We start from the raw sequence: 15,421 nt of genomic DNA on the forward strand, positions 1-15,421 counted from the left end.
AATGGGGTTTATAGTCGGACGTGTTGAAGCAAAGAATTCCAGAGGATGGGGGATATTCGGGAGAAGTCTTGGAGGCGGTTGGGTGAGGAGCAAATAAGTGTGGAGGAGAGAAGGAGGTCTTGGGAGGACCAGAGATTATGTGAGGGAAGATATCGGGAGATTAGTTCAGAGATGTATGAAGGAGACAGGTTATAGATGGCCTTGTAGGTCAGTATTAGTAATTTGAACTGGATACGCTGAGGGAATGGGAGCCAGTGAAGAGATTTTCAGAGGGGAGAAGCGGAGGAGTAGCGGGGAGAGAGATTAATTAGTCAGCCAGCAGAGTTAAGAATGGACAGGAGAGGTGCAAGGGTGTTAGCAGGGAGGCCACAGAAAAGGATGTTGCACTAGTCAAGGCGGGAGATGATGAGGGCATGCTCAAGCATTTTAGTAGATTGAGGGTTGAGGAAAGGATGTATTCTGGAGATATTTTTGAGCTGGAGGCGACAGGAGGTGGAAAGAGCTTGGATGTGCGGTTTGAAGGACAGGGCAGAGTCAAGGGTTACTCCGAGGAAGCAGACTTCCAGTACGGGGGAAAGCATGATGTCATTAATTGCAATAGATAGGTTAGGTAAGGAATATCTATGAGATGGAAGAAAGATGATGAGTTCAGATTTGTCCACATTGAGTTTGCGGAAGCAAGAGGAGAAGAAAGGGTATGGCTGATAGGCATTCTGGGATTCTGGACAGCAGAGAGGAGACGTCTGGGCCAGAGAGGTAGATCTGAGTGTCATCAGCATAAAGGTGGTACTGGAATCCATGGGACTTTATGAGTTGTCCCTGTTGTGAATCTGCTTTTTGGGCTCCCCTGGTGGTTGCTGGTGGTACTGGTGACTTGTGTGTGCTTTGCTGTCTCAGTTCACCTGCTCCCATCAGTGTTTGGGAGTTTCCTATTTAGCCTTGCTCTCCAGTCATTTCCTTGCCGGTCATCATTGTAACCAGAGCCTTTGGGTTGCATGTTCCTGCTTCTAGTCTGCTGATCAGCTAAGTGGACTCTTAGTCCTTTTGTTTTGTATTTTTGTCCAGTTTACAGTTTTGTCATTTTCTGTTGCTGGAAGCTCTTGCGGGCTGAAATTGCCACTCCTGTGTCATGAGTTGACACAGGAGTCTTAAAGTAATTTCAGGATGGTTTGTTGAAAGGGTTTTCAGTTGACCGTGAAGTCCTCTTTTGTATCCTTCTGCTATCTAGTAAGTGGACCTCTCTTTGCTAAATCTACTTTCTTCCTGTGTATGTCTTTTTCCTCTGAACTCACCGTTAATATATGTGGGGGGCTGCTATCATCTTTGGGGAATTTCACTAGAGGTAAGCCAGGTCTGTTCCTTCCACTTCCAGGCGTAGTTAGTTCTCCGGCTGGCGTGTGGCATCTAGGAATTCGTAGGAATGCTCCCTGGCTACTATTAGTTGTGTGGTAGATTTAGCTCACGGTCAGCTCTAGTTTCCATCACCCGAGAGCTCGTTTGTTATTTTTATGTTTCTGACGTTCCCTTGCCATTGGGAACCATGACAGTATGACCGGCCTATGTTAACGTTATTGGCAGAAGAAAGGAGAGAAAAAGGAAGCCTGTAGATTTTTTTTTTTTTCTTCCCCTATGTTTGCTCCATAGTTGGATCAGTAGTATTCCGCTCTAATCACAGCCTTGCCTTTCTCTCCTTCTAATCCTTGAATGGCTCTGATCTCACCTGTTTAAAGATGGACCCTCAGAGTTTGGCTGCAGGTTTAAATAATCTTGCTACGAAGGTTCAAAATTTACAAGATTTTGTTATACATACTCCTATTTCTGAACCTAAAATTCCTACACCAGAGGTGTTTTCCGGAGATAGATCTCGGTTTCTGAATTTCAAATATAATTGTCAATTATTCCTTTCTCTCAGACCTCACTCCTCTGGAGATCCTGTCCAGCAGGTTAGGATTGTAATTTCTTTGCTGCGAGGTGACCCTCAAAATTGGGCATTTTCATTGACACCAGGGGTCCTGCGTTGCTCAATGTGGATGCGTTTTTTCTGGCTTTAGGGTTGCTTTATGGGGAACCTAATTTGGAGATTCAAGCTGAAAAAGCTTTGATAGCCCTATCTCAAGGGCAAGATGAAGCTGAGATATACTGCCAAAAATTTTGTAAATGGTCTGTGCTTACTCAGTGGAATGAGTGCGCCCTGGCGGCTAATTTCAGAGAGGGCCTTTCTGATGCCGTTAAGGATGTTATGGTCGGGTTCCCTGCGCCTACAGGTCTGAATGAGTCCATGACAATGGCTATTCAGATTGATCGGCGTTTGCGGGAGCGCAAACCCGTGCACCATTTGGCGGTATCTTCTGAAGAGACGCCAGAGAAAATGCAATGTGACAGAATTCTGTCCAGAAGCGAGCGGCAGAATTATAGGCGTAAAAATGGGTTGTGCTTCTATTGTGGTGATTCTGCTCATGTTATATCAGCATGCTCTAAACGTACTAGGAAGGTTGACAAGTCTATTTCAATTGGCACTTTACAGTCCAAATTTATTCTGTCTGTAACCTTGATTTGTTCATTATCAGTTATTACCGTGGATGCCTATGTGGACTCTGGCGCCGCTCTGAGTCTTATGGATTGGTCCTTTGCCAGGCGCTGTGGGTTTGATTTAGAGCCTCTGGAAGTCCCTATACCTCTGAAGGGTATTGATTCTACACCTTTGGCTTGTAACAAACCACAATTCTGGACACAAGTGACTATGCGTATGACTCCTGACCATCAGGAGGTGATTCGCTTCCTTGTGTTGTACAATTTACATGATGTTTTGGTGCTTGGATTACCATGGTTACAATCTCATAACCTAGTCCTTGACTGGAAAACAATGTCCGTGTTAAGCTGGGGATGTCGGGGGGCTCATGGGGATATACCTTTGGTTTCTATTTCGTCATCTATTCCCTCTGAGATTCCGGCATTTTTGTCTGATTATCGTGATATTTTCGAAGAGCCTAAAATTGGTGCACTCCCTCCCCACAGAGATTGTGATTGCGCCATAGATCTGATTCCTGGCAGTAAATTTCCAAAGGGTCGTTTGTTTAACCTATCTGTACCTGAACATGCTGCAATGCGAGAGTATATTAAGGAGTCCCTGGAAAAGGGACATATTCGTCCTTCGTCATCACCTTTAGGAGCCGGTTTTTTCTTTGTCTCTAAAAAGGATGGCTCTCTGAGGCCTTGTATTGATTATCGACTCCTGAATAAAATTACAGTCAAATATCAGTATCCGTTGCCTTTGCTGACTGATTTGTTTGCTCGCATAAGGGGGGCTAAGTGGTTCTCTAAGATTGATCTTCGTGGGGCGTATAATTTGGTGCGAATTAAGCAGGGGGATGAGTGGAAAACCGCATTTAATACGCCTGAGGGCCATTTTGAGTATTTAGTGATGCCTTTCGGCCTTTCTAATGCACCTTCAGTCTTTCAGTCCTTAATGCATGATATTTTCCGTGAATATTTGGATAAATTTATGATTGTGTATTTGGACGATATTTTGATTTTTTCTGATGACTGGGAGTCTCATGTTCAACAGGTCAGGAGGGTTTTTCAGGTTTTGCGGGATAATTCTTTGTGTGTAAAGGGTTCAAAGTGTGTTTTTGGGGTTCAAAAGATTTCCTTTTTGGGATACATTTTTTCCCCTTCTTCTATTGAGATGGACCCTGTCAAGGTTCGGGCCATTTGTGATTGGACGCAGCCTACTTCTCTGAAGAGTCTTCAGAAATTTTTGGGCTTTGCTAATTTTTATCGTCGATTTATAACTGGTTTTTCTGGCGTTGCTAAACCTCTGACGGATTTGACTAAAAAGGGTGCTGATGTTGCCAATTGGTCCCCTGCTGCTGTGGAGGCCTTTCGGGAGCTTAAGCGCCGCTTTTTGTCTGCCCCTGTGTTGCGCCAGCCTGATGTTTCTCTTCCCTTTCAGGTTGAGGTCGATGCTTCCGAGATCGGAGCGGGGGCGGTTTTGTCGCAGAAAAGTCCCGACTGCTCAGTGATGAGACCTTGTGCGTTCTTTTCTCGAAAATTTTCGGCCGCCGAGCGAAACTATGATGTTGGTAATCGGGAGCTTTTGGCCATGAAGTGGGCATTTGAGGAGTGGCATCATTGGCTTGAGGGTGCCAGACATCAGGTGGTAGTTTTGACTGATCACAAGAATCTGATCTATTTAGAGTCTGCCAGGCGCCTGAATCCTAGACAGGCACGATGGTCGTTGTTTTTTTCTCGCTTTAATTTTGTGGTCTCGTACTTACCGGGTTCTAGGAATGTGAAGGCAGATGCTCTTTCTAGGAGTTTTGAGCCTGACTCTCCTGGGGATTCTGAACCTGCTGGTGTCCTTAAGGATGGGGTTGTTTTGTCTGCTGTCTCCCCAGATCTGCGACGTGCTTTGCAAGAATTTCAGGAGGATAGACCTGAGATCGTTGTCCGCCTGGTAGACTGTTTGTTCCTGATGATTGGACCAGTAGAGTCATCTCGGAAGTTCATTCTTCTTCGCTGGCAGGTCATCCGGGAATTTTTGGTACCAGAGATTTGGTGGCTAGATCCTTCTGGTGGCCTTCCCTGTCTCGAGATGTGCGTGTTTTTGTGCAGTCTTGTGATGTGTGTGCTCGGGCCAAGCCTTGTTGTTCTAGGGCTAGTGGGTTATTGTTGCCCTTGCCTATTCCGAAGAGGCCTTGGACACACATCTCTATGGACTTTATTTCTGATCTCCCTGTTTCTCAGAAAATGTCTGTCATCTGGGTGGTGTGTGACCGTTTTTCTAAAATGGTCCATTTGGTACCATTGCCTAAGTTGCCTTCCTCATCTGAGTTGGTCCCTCTATTTTTTCAAAATGTGGTTCGCTTGCATGGTATTCCGGAAAACATCGTTTCTGACAGGGGAACCCAGTTCGTGTCTAGATTTTGGCGGGCATTCTGTGCCAGGTTGGGCATTGATTTGTCTTTTTCGTCTGCATTCCATCCTCAGACTAATGGCCAGACGGAGCGAACTAATCAAACTTTGGAGACTTATTTGAGGTGTTTTGTGTCTGCGGATCAGAATGACTGGGTTGCCTTTTTGCCATTGGCAGAATTTGCTCTTAATAATCGGGCTAGTTCTGCCACTTTGGTTTCCCCTTTCTTTTGCAATTCAGGGTTTCATCCGCGTTTTTCATCTGGTCAGGTGGAATCTTCGGATTGTCCTGGAGTGGATGCGGTGGTGGATCGGTTGCATCGGATTTGGGGACAAGTGGTGGACAATTTGAAGTTGTCCCAGGAGAGGACTCAGCAATTTGCTAACCGCCGTCGTCGTGTTGGGCCTTGCCTTCGTGTTGGAGACTTGGTGTGGTTGTCTTCCCGTTTTGTCCCTATGAGGGTTTCTTCTCCTAAATTTAAGCCTCGGTTCATCGGTCCTTATAGGATTTTGGAGATTCTTAACCCTGTGTCCTTTCGTTTGGACCTCCCGGCATCTTTCGCTATCCATAATGTATTCCATCGGTCGTTGTTGCGGAGATATGAGGTACCGGTGGTTCCTTCTACTGAACCTCCTGCTCCTGTGCTGGTGGAGGGTGAATTGGAGTATGTTGTAGAGAAGATCTTGGACTCCCGTATTTCCAGACGGAGACTTCAATATCTGGTTAAATGGAAGGGCTATGGTCAGGAAGATAATTCTTGCCTCTGATGTTCATGCCTCGGATTTGGTTCGTGCCTTTCATAGGGCTCATCCAGATCGCCCTGGCGGTTCTCGTGAGGGTTCGGTGCCCCCTTCTTAAGGGGGGGGGTACTGTTGTGAATCCGCTTTTTGGGCTCCCTGTTGTGAATTCTGTTCATGGGCTCCCTCTGGTGGTTACTTCTGGTACTGGGTGACTTTGGTGGGTTGCGGCCTCTGGTTTCCATCTGTCCATCACAGGCTGGGTGTTTCCTATTTAACCTGGCCTTTCTGTCATTTCATCGCCGGCTATCAATGTATTCAGATGTGCTCAGTTTGGTTCCTGACTACCTGCTCCCAGATTTACAAGATAAGCTAAGTTCTGATTTTCAGTTGTTTGGTTTTTTGTCCAGCTTGCTTATAATGACTATGCTAGCTGGTAGCTCTAGTGGACTGAGGTTCTCCCCATGTGCCATGAGTTGGCACATGGGTTCTTGTAATCTCAGGATGGTTTTTGATTAGGGTTTTTTGCTGACCGCTCAGCCCCCTTTTGTATCTTTCTGCTTTCTAGTTTCAGCGGGCCTCACTTTGCTAAACCTACATTCATCTCTATGTGCGTGCCTTCCTCTCATTTCACAGTCAATACATGTGGGGGGCATCTATACCTTTTGGGGTTCATTCCTCTGGAGGCAAGTGAGGTCTTTATTTCCTCTGCAGGGCTAGTTAGCTCTTAGGCTGGCGCGTGGCGTCTAGAACCAACGTAGGCACGCTCCCCGGCTGATTCTAGTTGTGTTTGTCAGGAGTAGGGCAGCGGTCAGCCCAGGTTCCATCACCCTAGAGCTCGTCCGTTGTTTTTTAGTACTTTGCTTATCCAGTGCTATCCCTAGCCATTGGGATTCATGACAGTATAGCCGGCCCACAAAGTGTTAATTGTTTGGGCTGAAGCAGGAGAAAAAGAAGTGTTGGGGAAATTTATTTTTTTTTTTTCCCTTCAGAGGTTTTGCTGCCTAGCCCTTAATTGCTGTCTAGCTGCTTCTTACCTCCTCTTAACCCTTGAATGGCTCTGATCTTAGCTGTTTAACATGGATGTCCAGAGTTTGGCTTCCAGCCTGAGTAATCTCGCTGCAAAGGTTCAAAATATACAGGATTTTGTTGTTCACACTCCCATGTCTGAACCTAGAATTCCTATTCCAGAGTTCTTTTCTGGAGATAGATCTACCTTCCTGAATTTCAGGAACAATTGTAAATTGTTTCTGTCTTTAAAATCGCACTCCTCTGGAGACCCTGCTCAACAGGTCAGGATTGTAATATTGTCCGCCGTATCCCCAGACTTGCGACGTGCATTGCAGGAGTTTCAGGCGGATAAACCTGATCGTTGTCCACCAGAAAGACTGTTTGTTCCGGATGATTGGACCAGTAGAGTCATCTCCGAGGTCCATTCTTCTGTGCTGGCTGGTCACCCTGGAATATTTGGTACTAGAGACTTGGTGGTCAGGTCTTTTTGGTGGCCTTCCTTGTCAAGGGATGTGCGCACCTTTGTGCAGTCTTGTGAAGTGTGTGCTCGGGCTAAGCCTTGCTGTTCTCGGGCCAGTGGGTTGTTGTTATCCTTGCCCATCCCGAAGAGGCCTTGGACGCACATTTCCATGGATTTTATTTCTGATCTCCCTGTTTCACAGAAAATGTCCGTTATCTGGGTTGTGTGTGACCGTTTTTCTAAGATGGTTCATTTGGTGCCCTTGCCTAAGTTGCCTTCCTCCTCTGAGTTGGTCCCTTTGTTTTTTCAGAACGTGGTTCGTTTGCATGGGATTCCGGAGAATATCGTTTCTGACAGGGGATCCCAGTTTGTGTCTAGATTCTGGCGGACGTTTTGTGCTAAGATGGGCATTGATTTGTCTTTCTCGTCTGCATTCCATCCTCAGACGAATGGCCAGACGGAGCAAACTAATCAGACCTTGGAAACTTATTTGAGGTGTTTTGTTTCTGCTGATCAGGATGACTGGGTTGCCTTTTTGCCACTGGCCGAGTTTGCCCTTAATAATCGGGCTAGTTCTGCTACTTTGGTCTCTCCTTTCTTTTGTAATTCGGGGTTTCATCCTCGTTTTTCCTCTGGTCAGGTGGAGTCTTCGGATTGTCCTGGAGTGGACGTGGTGGTGGACAGACTACATCAGATTTGGAATCAGGTGGTGGACAATTTGAAGTTGTCTCAGGAGAAGACTCAGCAGTTTGCTAATCGCCGTCGCCGCGTGGGTCCCCGACTTCTTGTTGGGGACTTGGTGTGGTTATCTTCTCGTTTTGTCCCTATGAAGGTCTCTTCTCCTAAGTTCAAGCCTCGGTTCATCGGTCCTTATAGGATCTCGGAGATTCTTAACCCTGTATCTTTTCGTTTGGATCTCCCAGCATCGTTTGCTATTCATAATGTGTTCCATCGATCGTTATTGCGGAGGTATGAGGTGCCCGTTGTTCCTTCGGTGGAGCCTCCTGCTCCGGTGCTGGTGGAGGGAGAATTGGAGTATGTTGTTGAGAAGATCTTGGATTCTCGTGTTTCCAGACGTAAACTCCAGTATTTGGTTAAGTGGAAGGGTTATGGTCAGGAGGATAATTCCTGGGTGGTCGCCTCCGATGTTCAGGCGACTGATTTGGTCCGCGCCTTCCATAGAGTTCATCCTGATCGCCCTGGGGGTTCTCGTGAGGGTTCGGTGACCCCTCCTCAAGGGGGGGGTACTGTTGTGAATTCTGTTCATGGGCTCCCTCTGGTGGTTACTGCTGGTACTGGGTGACTTTGGTGGGTTGCGGCCTCTGGTTTCCATCTGTCCATCACAGGCTGGGTGTTTCCTATTTAACCTGGCCTTTCTGTCATTTCATCGCCGGCTATCAATGTATTCAGATGTGCTCAGTTTGGTTCCTGACTACCTGCTCCCAGATTTACAAGATAAGCTAAGTTCTGATTTTCAGTTGTTTGGTTTTTTGTCCAGCTTGCTTATAATGACTATGCTAGCTGGTAGCTCTAGTGGACTGAGGTTCTCCCCATGTGCCATGAGTTGGCATATGGGTTCTTGTAATCTCAGGATGGTTTTTGATTAGGGTTTTTTGCTGACCGCTCAGCCCCCTTTTGTATCTTTCTGCTTTCTAGTTTCAGCGGGCCTCACTTTGCTAAACCTACATTCATCTCTATGTGCGTGCCTTCCTCTCATTTCACAGTCAATACATGTGGGGGGCATCTATACCTTTTGGGGTTCATTCCTCTGGAGGCAAGTGAGGTCTTTATTTCCTCTGCAGGGCTAGTTAGCTCTTAGGCTGGCGCGTGGCGTCTAGAACCAACGTAGGCACGCTCCCCGGCTGATTCTAGTTGTGTTTGTCAGGAGTAGGGCAGCGGTCAGCCCAGGTTCCATCACCCTAGAGCTCGTCCGTTGTTTTTTAGTACTTTGCTTATCCAGTGCTATCCCTAGCCATTGGGATTCATGACAGCTCCCCTGGTGGTTGCTGGTGGTACTGGTGACTTGGACTCCCGTATTTCCAGACGGAGACTTCAATATCTGGTTAAATGGAAGGGCTATGGTCAGGAAGATAATTCTTGGGTAACCGCCTCTGATGTTCATGCCTCGGATTTGGTTCGTGCCTTTCATAGGGCTCATCCAGATCGCCCTGGCGGTTCTTGTGAGGGTTCGGTGCCCCCTCCTTAAGGGGAGGGTACTGTTGTGTATCCGCTTTTTGGGCTCCCCTGGTGGTTGCTGGTGGTACTGGTGACTTCTGTGTACTTTGCTGTTTCTGTTCACCTGCTTCCATCAGTGTTTGGGAGTTTCCTATTTAGCCTGGCTCTCCAGTCATTTCCTTGCCGGTCATCATTGTAACCAGAGCCTTTGGGTTGCATGTTCCTGCTTCTAGTCTGCTGATCAGCTAAGTGGACTCTTAGTCCTTTTGTTTTGTATTTTTGTCCAGTTTACAGTTTTGTCATTTTCTGTTGCTGGAAGCTCTTGCGGGCTGAAATTGCCACTCCTGTGTCATGAGTTGACACAGGAGTCTTAAAGTAATTTCAGGATGGTTTGTTGAAAGGGTTTTCAGTTGACCGTGAAGTCCTCTTTTGTATCCTTCTGCTATCTAGTAAGTGGACCTCTCTTTGCTAAATCTACTTTCTTCCTGTGTATGTCTTTTTCCTCTGAACTCACCGTTAATATATGTGGGGGGCTGCTATCATCTTTGGGGAATTTCACTAGAGGTAAGCCAGGTCTGTTCCTTCCTCTTCCAGGCGTAGTTAGTTCTCCGGCTGGCGCGTGGCATCTAGGAATTCGTAGGAATGCTCCCTGGCTACTATTAGTTGTGTGGTAGATTTAGCTCACGGTCAGCTCTAGTTTCCATCACCCGAGAGCTCGCTTGTTATTTTTATGTTTCTGACGTTCCCTTGCCATTGGGAACCATGACATGTCCCAGTCCAAGTGTATGGATTGAAAAGAGTAAGGTTCCTAGAACAGAGCCTTGGGGGACTCCAACACAGAGCGGGTGGGATGAGGAGTTAGTATGGGAGTGGGAGACGCTGAATGTGCGTTTAGAAAGGTATGAGGTATTTTGATATTTTCTGTACCTCGGGTGTGCACTTTCTACATACGCATTAGTCTTTCCTCCAGTTGTTGTACTTTTGAATGACACGATTCAATCTACTACATAATGTTCTGGAGGGCAGGAAAAAATTCCAAGTGCTTTGAAATTGCAAAAAAAAAAGTGCAATTCCACAATTGTTTTTTTTAAGTTTTGTATTTATCATGTTCATTATGTGGTAAAACTGAATAGGCAATGCGAGTCTCCAAAACAGATCAGTACAATTAAGCAGATACAAACATATATAGTTTTTTATTTAAGAGGTGAAAAACAATTCTGAAATTTGTAAAAATAAAAAATGTAGCTTTTACCGCCATTTTCTGAGACCCATTAGGCCGGAGTCACACTAGACCGTAATACGGACAAGTGCTATGCGATAAAAAATCGCATAGCACTCGTACCAATGTTAATCTATGGAGCAGCTCCTATCATCCATTGTTTTCTCGGCCGTATTCAGGATCTGAGTGAAATTGCAGCATGCTGCAATAGTCAGCCAATGCAAGTCTATGGCTGCAAAAAAAAACTTGCACACCACACGGACCATCAGTGTGATATCCGTATGGCATCCGTATGCAATGCGATTTTAACATGAGCTTTTACATAGAGAGAACTGCTGTATGTAAAAGCTCAAGTTAAAATTGCATTGCATACGGATGCCCTACGGATGTCACACTGTTACTAGATGCGAGGAAATCACATCCATTGCACACAGATGACATATGGATCACTGTTCGGGAACATTTGTTCGATTTTCAGCCGTCACAATCGGACCGATTTTTTATACGGTAAGTGTGACGCAGGCCATAATATTTTCATTTTTCGGGATATGGGGCTGGGTAAACACTTTTTTTTGTGCTCTGAACTGACATTTTTACTGATCTCCTCTCATTACACTTTACTGACCGCAATGACAGCCAAAAAAACATAATTCTCGTGTTTTGATTTTTTCTTCCTTACGCCGTTTACCAATTGGATTAATTTACTTTATATTTTGAGTTATCTGACATTTATGAACGCAGTGATAACAAACATGAATTTTGTTAAATTGTTTTAATACCATTATTAGTGTAGCTCCTGCTGCAGAGGCTGGAAGCCCCAAGGGTGTGAGACCCTGGGCAATTGCCCAATTTCAATCCCCTAACGCTGGTCCTGGCTCCCACACAAGGGATCAAAAGGTAAGGGGCACTACGACCTCTAAAACATATGGACTGGTGCATTATGATGAGCTATTGGATGTCAAGGGAGTATATAATATTCTTTTACATGGACCCTCTTCTGTCTGTGTCCACTCCTGTGCCTCACCATGTGTTAATCAGAAGAAAAACTCTAAAAATATAGGTGACATATAAAATGGTTCAGATTAGGGTTGAGCGAAACGGGTCGATCATTTTCAAAAGTCGCCGACTTTTGGCTAAGTCGGCGTCTCATGAAACCCGATCCGACCCCTGTGCTTGTCGGCCATGCGGTACGCGACTTTCGCGCCAAAGTCGCGTTTCAATGACGCGAAAAGCGCCATTTCTCAGCCAATGAAGGTGAACGCAGAGTGTGGGCAGCGTGATGACATAGATCCTGGTCCCCACCATCTTAGAGAAGGGCATTGCAGTGATTGGCTTGCTGTCTGCGGCGTCACAGGGGCTATAAAGGGGCGTTCCCGCCGACCGCCATCTTACTGCTGCTGATCTGAGCTTAGGGACAGGTTGCTGCCGCTTCATCAGAAGCAGGGAGAGCGTTAGGCAGGGTCCACTAACCACCAAACCGCTTGTGCTGCAGCGATTTCCACTGTCCAACACCACCTTCGGTGTGCAGGGACTGTGGAAGCTATTTTTTTTTTTTTTTCCCCTCAGCGCTGTAGCTCATTGGGCTGCCCTAGAAGGCTCCGTGATAGCTGTATTGCTGTGTGTACGCCACTGTGGAAACCAACTGCTTTTTTCAAAGCACATATCCTCTTGTTCCTTCCTTTCTGCACAGCTATCTTTTCTGTTTTTCCACACTTTTTATTTAATTTGTGCATCAGTCCACTCCTATTGCTGCCTGCCATACCTGGCTTACATTACTGCAGGGAGATAGTAATTGTAGGACAGTTTTTTTTTTTTTTTTGTTTTTTTTTTTGTGGGAGATTAAGATTGGCATTTCTGCTACAGTGCCATCCCTGTGTGTGCCATCTCTCACTGAGTGGGCCATAGAAAGCCTATTTATTTTTTCCGTGATTTGTGTTCTAAAATCTACCTCAACACAAAAACAGTACATCAATCAGTGGGAGAAAAATATTGGCCTCAGTCAGGGCTTGTGTGCCACTGCTGTGTGTGCTATCTCTCATTCAGTGGGCTATAGCAAGCCTATTTTTTTTTTTTTTTTTTAATATTATTTGGTTTCTAATTCTCCCTGAAAAAAAAAAAAAAAACCTAAAAAAACAGTGGGAGAATAATATTGCCCTTTCAGCTTGTGTGCCAGTCTTGACTCCTGGGTGTGCCACCTCTCTCCCTCTCATTCAGTGGGCCATAGAAAGCCTATTTATTTTTTTTTTTAAATATTATTGGGTTTCTAAAGTCTCCCTGAAAAAACAAAAAATACATAAAAAAACAGTGGGAGAGTAATATTGCCCTTTCAGCTTGTGTGCCAGTCTTGACTCCTGGGTGTGCCACCTCTCTCCCTTTCATTCAGTGGGCCATAGAAAGCCTATTTATTTTTTCCGTGATTTGTGTTCTAAAATCTACCTCAACACAAAAACACTACATCAATCAGTGGGAGAAAAATATTGGCCTCAGTCAGGGCTTGTGTGCCACTGCTGTGTGTGCTATCTCTCATTCAGTGGGCTATAGCAAGCCTATTTTTTTTTTTATTTTTTTTTTTAATATTATTTGGTTTCTAAAGTCTCCCTGAAAAAAAAAAAAAAACATAAAAAAACAGTGGGAGAGTAATATTGCCCTTTCAGCTTGTGTGCCAGTCTTGACTCCTGGGTGTGCCACCTCTCTCCCTTTCATTCAGTGGGCCATAGAAAGCCTATTTATTTTTTGGTTTTTTTAATATTATTTGGTTTCTAAAGTCTCCCTGAAAATAAAAAAAAAAAATACATAAAAAAACAGTGGGAGAGTAATATTGCCATTTCAGCTTGTGTGCCAGTCTTGACTCCTGGGTGTGCCACCTCTCTCCCTCTCATTCAGTGGGCCATAGAAAGCCTTGTTTTTTTGTTTTTTTTTTAATATTATTTGGTTTCTAAAGTCTCCCTGAAAATAAAAAAAAAAAACATAAAAAAACAGTGGGAGAGTAATATTGCCATTTCAGCTTGTGTGCCAGTCTTGACTCCTGGGTGTGCCACCTCTCTCTCTAATTGTGGGCCATAGAAAGCCTATTTATTTTTTGGTTTTTTTAATATTATTTGGTTTCTAAAGTCTCCCTGAAAATAAAAAAAAAAAACATAAAAAAACAGTGGGAGAGTAATATTGCCCTTTCAGCTTGTGTGCCAGTCTTGACTCCTGGGTGTGCCACCTCTCTCCCTTTCATTCAGTGGGCCATAGAAAGCCTATTTATTTTTTGGTTTTTTTAATATTATTTGGTTTCTAAAGTCTCCCTGAAAATAAAAAAAAAAAATACATAAAAAAACAGTGGGAGAGTAATATTGCCATTTCAGCTTGTGTGCCAGTCTTGACTCCTGGGTGTGCCACCTCTCTCCCTCTCATTCAGTGGGCCATAGACAGCCTTGTTTTTTTGTTTTTTTTTTAATATTATTTGGTTTCTAAAGTCTCCCTGAAAATAAAAAAAAAAAACATAAAAAAACAGTGGGAGAGTAATATTGCCATTTCAGCTTGTGTGCCAGTCTTGACTCCTGGGTGTGCCACCTCTCTCTCTAATTGTGGGCCATAGAAAGCCTATTTATTTTTTGGTTTTTTTAATATTATTTGGTTTCTAAAGTCTCCCTGAAAATAAAAAAAAAAAATACATAAAAAAACAGTGGGAGAGTAATATTGCCCTTTCAGCTTGTGTGCCAGTCTTGACTCCTGGGTGTGCCACCTCTCTCCCTTTCATTCAGTGGGCCATAGAAAGCCTATTTATTTTTTGGTTTTTTTAATATTATTTGGTTTCTAAAGTCTCCCTGAAAATAAAAAAAAAAAATACATAAAAAAACAGTGGGAGAGTAATATTGCCATTTCAGCTTGTGTGCCAGTCTTGACTCCTGGGTGTGCCACCTCTGTCCCTCTCATTCAGTGGGCCATAGAAAGCCTTGTTTTTTTTTTTTTTTTTTAAATATTATTTGGTTTCTAAAGTCTCCCTGAAAATAAAAAAAAAATACATAAAAAAACAGTGGGAGAGTAATATTGCCATTTCAGCTTGTGTGCCAGTCTTGACTCCTGGGTGTGCCACCTCTCTCTCTAATTGTGGGCCATAGAAAGCCTTTTTATTTTTTTCCTTCATTTGTGTTTTAAAATCAACCTCAACACAAAAACACTACATCAATCAGTGGGAGAAAAATATTGGCCTCAGTCAGGGCTTGTGTGCCACTCCTGTGCGTGCCATCTCTCATTCAGTGGGCCATAGAAAGCCTTGTTTTTTTGTTTTTTTTTAAAATATTATTTGGTTTCTAAAGTCTCACAGAGAAAAAAAAAAAAAAAAATTAGGTGGGAGATTAATATTGACATTAGTGCTTGAGTGACAGTCCTGCGTGTGTGTCATCTCTGTGATTTGGTGTCACAGAAAACAGAGTGTGTAACATTGTGCCTGATTTTCCTTGTGGTCTCACCAACCTGTTAAGGGATATTGAAATCATACTGAAGTTATAGCTCACCGTGTAAGTTGTTTGACAGCAACAAATAAAGTTAGTTTGGTTACGATTTTTAAACAATGAGGAAGTCTGGTGCAAGAGGTCGTCGTGGGCGTTCATTGTCAGCTGGTAATGATGGTAGTGGTAGTGGAGCATCAGGTGGTCGTGGGGATAAAAATATTCCACCTAAGTCTGGAGCTGTGGAGCCAGTTTCGTCGTCAGGCTACACAAGGCCTCGAACGCTCTCTTTTCTGGGAGTAGGAAAACCGCTTTTAAAGGCTGAGCAGCAACAGCAAGTTTTGGCTTACATTGCAGACTCAGCCTCTAGCTCTTTTGCCTCCTCTTCCGAAACTGGTAAATGTAAAAGCAGCGCGTCGCTTGTGGATGTTCACGGTCATGGACAAGTCGCTTCCTTGTCCTCCTCAG

General features: G+C 44.4%; 1 protein-coding gene across 3 annotated transcripts in view; it reads right to left on the minus strand.

The window, feature by feature from the left end:
• RASIP1 (Ras interacting protein 1) overlaps positions 1-15,421 on the minus strand; it is a 1,394,348-nt gene that overhangs the window by 943,636 nt on the left and 435,291 nt on the right. The window lies entirely within an intron of this gene.

The sequence above is a fragment of the Ranitomeya variabilis genome, chromosome 4, assembly GCF_051348905.1.
Source record: "Ranitomeya variabilis isolate aRanVar5 chromosome 4, aRanVar5.hap1, whole genome shotgun sequence".
NCBI lineage: Eukaryota > Metazoa > Chordata > Amphibia > Anura > Dendrobatidae > Ranitomeya > Ranitomeya variabilis.